The following is an 11,305-nucleotide window of genomic DNA, read 5'->3' on the forward strand; positions in this document are numbered from 1 at the left end:
GAGAAAGTTAAAAGTTTTTACTACTTATCTTGATGCAAATTCTTCACTGGGAAATACTAAATGTTTACTTTTTCCTTTTATTTTAAATTGTCAACTTACCATTTATGGGGGGAGGGGGGATTGTTAGAATAAATGGTATGTGACAATTCGTATAGAGTTGTATTGTTTCATGAATGAATATGTTCTTTCAAAAATAACCAACTTGAAGAAGAGACACGACTATTCAAATGGCCACGAATAGTCTATAAATATGTCATTTCTTTAAATTGCATTTTAGAACTTTTTCATAATCACTTTTTTCCAGAAACTTTATCTCATTTTATCTAGTTTTTGAAGTTTGGTTTATTTCCCAAAGCATAATTCGTGAGATCTTGTGGAGGAGATGCTGCTTCCATAAGAAGTATAATATATTCTATCCCGAAAGACATTACTCATAAAACTTATGTACTAGAGTGAGTAAAATTATCTAAGGAGATAGTGAATTTGTTGTGCTCTGATTCACTCCTATATAGGGATTATGTATTTGGTTGTTTTTTTTTTTTTTTTGTAACATTATTCATATAACAACACTCCCTATTGAACTTGTTCGAAAAATAAGCACTCCTAAACATATCTTAATTAAGTGAAAGGAAATAGCTAAGAAAAAAAAAAAAAAAAACTCGCTAGCAAAACGTATGTCAAATATTAGTTAAAAAGAACGTAATAGAAAAATAACAAATATGTAAATAAATAAATTTATAGTTTGAGATTTTGTTTGAATATAGTATTACAGAATGTAGAAGTAGAGATTCAAAGTTTCAATTATAAATTTGTTATAACAATGTCATAAGAAAGATAGTAATCGTTGAGATTATAGATTATCGGTATTGAACTTAATTTGTTACCCTTTAAAATTTCCTGCATAAAAATATATGAAATATTTTTATAAAAACAATTTAAATGTTTTTAATTTTTTTTTCACTCAAATAATCCTTTATACTAATATGATATGACATTTTTTTTGGCTCTGATTCTCTATGCACCGACAAATATTTTTCTAATTAATTTTTCTTTACACATGTTTATTCTAATCAATTTATTTCTAAGTATATAGTTCTTGTGCATATACTTTAAATTCTCATACTATTTTGTCATACTCGATGTTTTTTCTATAAGTTATATTATTATTATTTATTATCATGTTTTTCTGTGCAAGTGAACTTTCAACTCAGAATTAAAATCTAAATCCATGAAAATTTTATTCAAGTTATTTTACACTTCTTGGACGAAGTTTTAGTGAGCCAAATTTTGAATGTAAACGGTATGTTTTTGTGATGTTTACAAAAGATGTCACTAACAGTATTATAAACAATACAACATATAAGTCACTGAAAGTTGTGAAATGTTTATTGACTTATAAATGATGTTATTAAAGGCTTACTATGTTGCTAAATATAAAACAAAATAATATTAATAATAATAAATCCCACTTAACACATTTTGCTCCCACCTTTTTCTCTACTATGATATCCGGAGAAACGTGTTTTATAGGGTTGAACTTGTGTTGATGCAGATTTGATGCGGATGTCGTTCGATCTGTAGTATTTAATCCTCTGATTCTCTCTAAGTCGAATGCGTACGCTTGACTTGAAAAAACGAAACGCGTGATGTTTTTGAAGTTGAAAACTTGGAAAAATGCTTGGATCTCCAAAGAACTTTAGTCTGTGATCAGTTTAGGAGTTAGAGAGTCTTATAATTGTTGGGAAAACTCTCTCTAGGTCTTTTAGAGTGTAAAATTTCTAACCCCACAAATGAGGAGAACTCCTTTATTTATAGAATTCTCATGTGGGCTTTGTTGCTTGGCTTGATTGGTCTATGGACTTGGTCCTTAGGCTCTATGAATTAGATTTGAGTCTTATTTGACATTTGGGTCAAATTAAGATTATTTTTAGACTCAATTGGACGTTAACCCAAATAATAATATCAAATTAGACCAAATTATTTTATTCAATCCTATGGTCATGATGAAAATATGTAGCTTCACCAGGATTTGTTCCTTTATGTCTTCAATTTCAATTTAGGACACATGTTAACTTTTAATTTGTCCCAAATCCAATTATTTTATCATTAATTTGGTAAAGGACATGACAATTTGTGATTGATCCAAAATTTCACATTCAACAAATGCTCCTTTCCGAGATTTATGCACATGTATGGGTGGGTAAATTTAAAAAAAGATAAAGCTTGAATCAAAATACAAGCTATATGATATGAAATTTGACTCTTATTTGATGTGTCAATTTAATCAAACTATGAATTTGATACATCAAACTTGACTTGAATTTTGCGTATATTTGACACACATTTTTTTATGTCAACTTATCAAAACGTGAATTTAAATCAACGTTTTGATTCTCTTTCTTGACATAAACTCCAATTTGAATTTTAGCAGAATTTGTGTTATTTAATTCCAAGTTGAATTTGGAGTAAAATTGAACTTTTATCCAAGATACTTGGCTTGAATTCGAAATAGAACTTGAAGATGAGATTTGAACTTCACTCGATTTTACTTTGGGATTAATGTATGAATTATGCCCCCTTTTTAAATTTGAGATAAATTAGAGGTAGTATTCATTAATTGATTTGACTTGAGATAAAAGCCTAAGCTCGGATCATTTGAACTTGGGATAAATTTTGAACTATGACCAATTTTTAATTTGAGAGGAATTTCAAGTTTTATCCCAATTTAATTTAATTTGGAGATAAGCTTAAATTTAGATGATTTGAATGTGGGATAAAGTTTGGAATATGACCAAACTTTAATTTGAGACAATGTTGAGATTTTATCCACAATTTTATTTGATTTGAGGTTAAAAATCCCATCGTGGATAGATTGAATTTGGGACAAATTTTGAATTGTAGCCAAATTTAAACCATGGCAATCATAATCGAAATATTTTGAATTTTCTTTGGAATTGATTTGGATATAATTGTCATTATCAATTCATTTGGAAGCAAGATATTACCAAGATATCTGTTGTCGAGGCTTTCAAAACTTGAATCTGAATCTAATTTCATCAATTTAATGTGATTTGGATTGGAGATGTGATATTATTCTACACCATCTAAATTTTCTCCTTCTTAACTCTTTCCTATAAATTGTGTTACTATAGTGTGATTGACTGATATTATCATAAGTCTACAGTGTGGTTGGCTGATTTTATTACAAGCTAAACTTCAGCAACATGTTGTGCAACATGTCAAAGACATTGTTATTAACATTGTTACCTGTCTGACAACAAATTCGGCAAAATATCTTTTCCTTACCTTTCTATATGATTTGTAAATTTTCGTGGTTGCCTTCCTCATTTTCTCGCAGATAATCTTTAATCACTTCTAAATATATTCTCAAAGCTAGACTTATTTATTTTATACTCTTATTCATTTTTAGGTTAGTCGTATCATTAAAAAAAGTCTGTATCGAGGGTTTTGAGTTTAGGGTTTATTTAAGCCTTAAGCTCCATGTATTGTTAATGAAAACATATTCTCGTTGTGATTTTGGTTCGACAGTCATTGTAGAATTCGAGAGGAGTTTAATTTGATATTGTATTTAGGAGGAGCCTAAATATGATGAATGTAAGGGGATCTCAACTTTAGGGGGAGCCTAATTATGTTGTATTGAGGGGATCTCATACAAAGCTTGGAGAAGCTTTTTTGTGGAAGTGATGGGAGCTCAATCTTAGGGGGAACCTAAGTTGAAATTGAAGAGACAGTTGTATGTGAGTCACTAAAGAGGGAGTCTATCAGATAAATACTTTCGTTATAATTGCGAAACTCTTTATATAGTGAAGTTTTGTTCCACGGGGCCCTCAACCCCCCAGATATAGGTGCATTTGCACCGAACTGGGCTATTAATCTCTGTGTCTTTATATTTTTGTTTACTTCCATGTTGAATGGGTTATTAATTTACCCTATAGTAAGATTGTGTTGAATGGGATTTCCAGTGAAACTACTGAATCTTCAACAAGAATTGTTGAAGAGCCCAACACCTCAACAAGAGTTGTTGAAGTTGGTTCATCTAGTAGGTCACATCTACTTCAAGTGTTGAGGGAGCCTCGATGTAGTGGGAGGGTTGCGAACCTGCCTGTTCGTTATATGAGTTTGACAAAAATCCTAGCTATCATAGCTGATAGAGATGTTGAGGATCCGTTGTCTTACAAGAACACAATGGAGGATGTTGACAAAGATGAATGGATCAAAGTTATGGATCTTGAAATGGAGTCTTTGTACTTCAGTTCAGTTTGGGATCTTATAGATCGACCTGATGGGTTTAAACCTATAGGCTGCAAATAGATCTACAAGAGAAAACTGGGTGCTAATGGGAATGTGTAAACCTTCAAGACTAGACTTATGGCAAAAGGTTATACCCAAGTTAGGGAGTCAACTATGGGGAGATTTTTTCACCTGTTATTATGTTGAAGTCTATCTAGATACTCCTGTCATTGTCTCATATTATGATTATGAGATTTGGTAAATGGACATTAAGATTGTTTTTCTAAATGACAATCTTGAGGAGGCCATTTATATGGAGCAGCATGAGGGATTCATAACCCAAGGTCAAGAGCAAAATGTTTGCAAGCTTAATCGGTCCATTTATAGATTGAAGTAAGCTTCTGGATCTTGGAATATAAGATTTGATACTGCGATCAAATTTTATGGCTTTTATCAGAATGTTGATGAACCTTGTGTTTATAAGAAAATCATCAACAGTTCAGTAGCTTTTCCTGTGTTGTATGTAAACGATATCCCACTCATTGAGAATGATGTAGGCATGCTGACTGAAATTAAGAATTGGCTAGCGACCCAATTCCAAATGGAAGATTTGGGAGAGGTGTAGTTTATTCTGATCATTCAGATCTTTAGAGCTCGAAAGAACAAAATGCTAGCCCTGTTTCAGGCATCGTACATTGACAAGATGCTTGTAAAAGTCTTCAATGTAGAACTCCAAAAGAGGTTTACTCCCTTTTAGGCATGAAGTTATTTTGTCTAAGGAACAGTGTCCATAAGATGGAATTGAGTAGATAGCTGGGGACATAGTCCTACAAGATGGAATCCACTCCTACCCACTTTCAAGGTTAGTAGATAAGTTGTTCCCTTAAGTACTAACTCCTCATCTTAAACAAGAGGCCCCGCCATCTCTATGACTGAGAGGAACTCGACTTAATGGTAGGACTATAAACCAATTGTTCATTAGTGGATCAATTGAGACTTAGGGATCAAGATATATTCCAGGGGTAAGACAGTAACTTTGACCAAGCTGTAAATACGAACAACCTGTGAAGAATCGACTTACTGATCATCATTAAATCAAGTGCATAGAAATATATCTACAGTGAGGAGAGTGCAACTACTGGGCTTTAGTGGAGTGACCCAGTAGTTAACGAATGTTGGTTAATTCGGTTAAAAGAATTTAGCTAATTAATCTTGGATCGTTAGAACTCATAATCGTAGGCCCATTAGGTTCCCCTACTAGCTCATAAACGGATTAAACCATAGAATAGTGTGATGAGAGAATTTGAAATTTTCAAATCTGATTTATGGGAATTATTAATTATATATGACATAGTTAGACGTTTAATTATGGAATTAAATGAATTGGAGTGAAAATGTTTAAATATGACTTAAATATTAATTACATGAATAGATGTTCATGTTTAGAATTAAGTTTTGATTAATTTGATATTTGATATTAAATTAAAATTAATTAATTAAAATGTTTAATTAATTATTTAAAATTAGTTTTTTTAAAAAATTAATTTTATTAAAAATTTGAATTTGAGAAATTCAAATTCAAATTCAAGTTTATTTTATTTTATTTTTAATTTGATTTTTATGAAAATCTAAACTAAATTAAAGAAAATATAAAAAATTTGAAAGTGGGAAATTCCCACCATTCCAATTCACATTTGCACCTTCAAATCCATTCAATTTAATTGTGTTTGGTGTCAATCTAACAAGCAATAAATTGCATGTTACTCTTCTATAAAATTAGAAGGTTAATCAGCTGGGAAGAGGTTCATGCAAGCTGAGATTTTGAAGAAGAATGAGTTTTTCTTCATGAATGACGCCAAAACAAAATAATCCTCCAATCTCCCTTCAAATTCCCTCTTATTTTAGATACCACAATCCAACCTAAAATCAGAGAATAGAAGGGAAGACACTTGTGGTTGTCTACAAACCATTAGAAGGGAGAATTAAGCTGAAGACTAGAGCTAATTTGGAGTTCTTCAAAGGTATTCACTGAAACCCTAAATTCTTGAATATTATGGACTTTAATGCTTGTAGTCTAAAATTAATGTAGTTAGAGTGCTTAAGATCCTAATTTCTTTCTACATGTTGAATGTCAACACCATCAATAATAACCCTACTGAATTATTTTCTTCGTGAAGGATCGAGCTCCAAAGTGATTGCCATATACTCCCTCGTGAATTTCTCTCATGATGTAATCAACCTTGCTCATATCAACACAGTTTATAAGAGGAGAGAATAACCTCTTTTGTACAGCCTGCCATTACTTATTACGTAATGAACGGCTTTGCATCCTAGTCGTCAATATACAACTTTGTCATTTGGTAATACCCATTCTTCAAGATACTTGACTAAGGGGGTCATGCAGTTGTGATCCTTGACCTGGGCTTCGTACTCTATCTCCATGGCTTCCTCTCTCAATATGTTGGGTGCATTTAGAACCTCCACAAGTACCTATCTACTGAGCTCAGTGTCATAAGTCGTCGCTATTGTGCAAAATATAATCTTATGTTGTGTTGTTGCTCATGCACATTTTATGCGATACTACTTCTAGATGTATGCGTTATTAATGAAAATGCTTGTAGTATGCTATGCGTTGTCACAAGTTTCCTTGTGCTGAAACCAAATATAATTCCAACGCAAGTTTCTCAAAGTAATCCGAGGTCGAACGCAGGGATTGTTGTCGTTAATGTGTTACATTCATGATATATGCGACCGGTTTTTACAACTAATAAAGATTGTGTGTTTGTACAAAAAAAGTAAATTGCGGTAAAGTAAAATTGTGCAGATAAACTAAAGTTGCGTTAATAAAATAAAGTGCGATAAAAATAAACCTAAGCTAATGTGATGCAAGATACAAGATACATGATATACATGATACCGAGTTCGAGACTGACTGTGAAGTTTACACAAAGGATCGTGGTATGCGATGGCAAGGCTTAATGGATGAATCAGAAAGAGAAAGAATAATTAGTACAAACATCGCAAGTTTGTCAATTGCGTTAAAGATACAACTAAGGTTCCGCTTTCCCTTAGTGTACACCTCTTGGTGATTGGCCACATTCCCATATCTCTATGGTGAAACAGGGATGAACGTGGTGAACGCAAGGTTGCTTCCATCTCTGGAAGTACTTCTCGCTTTAGTGAACGCATTCTTCCATCCCTCTCTCGATAGGCGGAATGGCATCTTCACTTTTGCTCTCACAGGTGAAGATGCCGTTTAGCATGCTTTGACTAAACATATTTATTTCTTTAACCCAATTAATTCATTTGCTCAATTATTGCTAATTATCCAAGGGATTAAGAAAACATCGTGGAGAAGGTGAAATATGGATGAACGGAAATAGGCAAAGAGATGGAGATGAAAATGATCATAACATTTAATTATAGAATTAAGCATCTGATACATGGTGTGAATGATAGACTAAGAAGATTAATATAATTGATGATAAAGAGATAGAAACAAATACAGAAGAGTGTCAATGTCTTGACACAGATTTGGACAGTAGATTTGCTTGCCGGCGTGTGGAGTGGATGAAGAGAAGAACTTCCCTCTCAGGCTTGCTCGTCTAGTAAAAGTGACCTTCGTACAAAGCTTCAACAGTGGGGATTGGAAGGATTCTTGCCCTGAGACTCACCTCTCGGCCTTGTCTCTTAATTCTTCTCGAATCTACTTTGATTAGTTGCTCAACCAGTCTCTCTCTCAGATCAGTATATACACTTTCTTTGTATTCAAGTAAATCTTTTCATTGGAATGGCCGGAACTATTTATAGGCTCAACTTTGACTCTCTGCATTGTGGTCCCCACTGTATTGTTATGGTAGTTCTAGAAATGGTGGAGTGAATATTCCTTTTGTTACGTAATCAATCCCTTCAGAAATGCACAATGGTCGCTGTACATGTGTCAGAATCCTCCGCTTTTGCGTTGTCCTTTACATCTTCGATTGTTTGCCCACATACGGTGTTGTTTTTTATTACCACATGCGGTTGAGATTGCATTGTTCGCTTAGCTCTTGAACGATTGTCGCATGCACCATCATTGCGTTGATCGTCTATTCATTTCTGAATGATGAGCGCAATGCGACGTAGATGCGTTGTTCTTTTTATCTTGAGCCTTGAACGCATGCGGTAACTTGATTTCCTGCAAAATAGACTTGAAATATTCTTTTCTACCATTGCAATAGTGTCAGTGGGTGTATTGACGACAATTTATAATTCTTGGATTTCTTAGCTAATTTCCATACAATTGACGCAACTTTCCTTTCTTTTGGCCGAAATATCTAAATAAAAAAGTATAAATAACTTGTATTTCTACAAGTTATCAGTCGCCGACTTGGCTAAAGAGTCAATGTTGGCCTTCTGGATCATGGTATTTCCTTTATCTCAAACTTCTCTAATGAGCTTAATGTTGGGAATGTTGAAACACATTCTATTTTGCAATAAAAGTATTATTAAGACTTCATTCAATAAAAGTATTATTGAAATTGCACTCTGTTATAAAATCCAATAAACGAATCCATGGCTATAATATGAATACTTTAACTTTATGTAGAGACATAAAAGAGGATCAAGTTATAGTATATAGCCTAAAAGGTCTATAAGTATATGGATGAGATTGGGTACCTCATCCTGGGGACACTATGGATGTGACCCACTTTGTATACTGATACAAACGTTGTGATCTCGAAATCGTTCGTGTGGAGACATGCGAGTGGAGACTGCCTATGCAAAAGAAAGACCGAACCACGAAGTAGCCACTTTTCTTTATAACGATCGTTTACTATTCAAACTGTATTTCAATTCGATGACCTAGGGTAACTCGATCTTAATCCTGAGCAAACTACGAACTCCTGTTTATTTGGGATTTTCCTTTGATCTGCATAGGTGAGAGTAGTTCAACAACACTACTCAATAAGCCTCTCATTTTGGGGATAAAACCAAATAGATAGCTGGAGGCATAGTCTTGCAAGATGGAATTCACTCCTGCCCAATTTAGAGTTAGCAGATAGGTTGTTCTCTTAAGTACTGATTATTGGTCTTAAACAAAGAGGCCCCCTTCTTTCATGATAGAGAGGGACATGGTTTATTAGTTGGACTATAAACCAATTATTCAATAGAGGATCAGTGGTGACTTGAGAAGCAAGATGTATTTATAGTAGTAAAATGGTAATTTGAACTAGCTGTAAATACGAACGACTTGTGAAGGATCAACTTACTGATCATGGTTAAATCAAGTGGATAGAAATATATCTACAGTGAGGAGAGTGCAACTATCGAACTACAGTGATATTTCTCAGTAGTTAACGAATATTGATTAATTCAGTTTAAAGAGTTTGATTGATTAATCTCAAATCGTTGAAGCTCATGATCTGTAGGTCCATAAGGGCTCCCTACTAGCTCGTAAAATATTAAACCTTAGATTAAAATATTGCGTGGATTTGAAATGTTCAAATTCAATTTTGGGGTTTGGATTTGAAATGTTCAAATTCGATTTTAGGGTTTTTCTACTTATATTCGATATAATTTAAATTTATTGAAATTAAACATATTTGGAGAGTTTAATATATTTAAATTTTTATTTAAATATTGATTGCATGAATAGGATTCTTGTTTGAATTAGGTGTTTTATTAATTTAATATTTGATATTAAATAATAATTATTTAATTAATTAAAATTGTTTAGTTAATTAAATTAAAATTAATATCAAGTTTAGAAAGGAAATTCAATTTTCTAAAATTGAATTTAAATTATATTCAATTTAATTTTAAATTAAATGTAATTAATACATTGAAATTGAATTCTTGGGTTTTTAGTGGAATTACCCATGATTTAGAATTCTTAGTGGATTTTTCTACAAAACAACATCTATCCCACTAATTAAGTGCAATTTGAAGTGTCAAATTGCTGAAGATTAGCGTTTGCATGTTTTTATTGAAAATATACTTTTGATTTGATCAAAATTAACTCTATGAAATTTGAATTTTTAAGAGGGAAAATTCTGCAGAATTTTTTTCTCTCTAAAAACCCTCTCCAATCCATCTCTAATTCCCTCTCAATTCAGAGTTCTACCACTCAAATCTAAGGCTGAGAATAGTAGAGAAGATTCTTTTAGTGGTCTACTGAAGATTTGAAGGTCAAATTCGTGTAGATTAGTAAGGATTTGAAGGAAATCTACAAAGGTTGTATTTCTGAAACCCTCTTTGTATAAAGTTGTTTTATAGCATGCTTATCGCTCAAATTAAGTATAGTTTGAGTGCTTAATGATTTTGTTAGCTTCCATTTTATGCATGTTTACTTTATTACTTAGCATCTTTCTGATCTCCCTTAGATAGATAGCCATTCTGTGCTCTTTGGCTTGATATGTCTCAGCCACTTAATTGACTATTAGTTGAGAATCACTAAAACTTATTAGGTTGGTAACCCCAACTTGTAAAACCCGAATCCTAATTACCTTAAGTAAGAAAGTGTAAGTTATGTGATGTCTTCTAATGAGTTGTAATGAGATTATGTTTTAGTTAGGAGTGATGGAGGAAGAAAGCAAACTAAGGAGCAAGAGAACTCTCGGATGGCTATGTAGGAAAGAATGGTCAAATTTTGGCTAAGTATGGAAAACCAAGAGAAGACCATGCTATCGTATGAGATTTAATGCTGAATTGTGCTATGATGGAGTGGAAAGAAAATGTCTTAATCAAATCTCAACCATTAATCTTCATTAGTGGGCTAAGTGGCCCAAGAAGATTTCATGCAAGAAGTTTGGTGGTCGCATAGGAAGAAAGGCCAAATTCATTTAAACGGTTTGGACGATTACTCGAGCTATTTGTGTAATTCCAGTGGCATTTGAAAGCTTTGAAAGTCTATTTTGTGGGTGCTGCTGGAGGGAAAACTCGCTGGAATAAGGTCAGAGGAGCAAAATAAAGATGAAGGGTTCGTTTCTCGGGTGAATCTAGGTCATCAGTGAAGAATTGAAGCTCCAGGACGAATCACGAAGTTTTTTGAGCTAAAAATTTGAGGTAATAT

The sequence above is a fragment of the Benincasa hispida genome, chromosome 1 (assembly GCF_027475165.1).
Source record: "Benincasa hispida cultivar pf3 chromosome 1, pf3_genome.v1.1, whole genome shotgun sequence".
NCBI classification, from domain to species: Eukaryota; Viridiplantae; Streptophyta; class Magnoliopsida; order Cucurbitales; family Cucurbitaceae; genus Benincasa; species Benincasa hispida.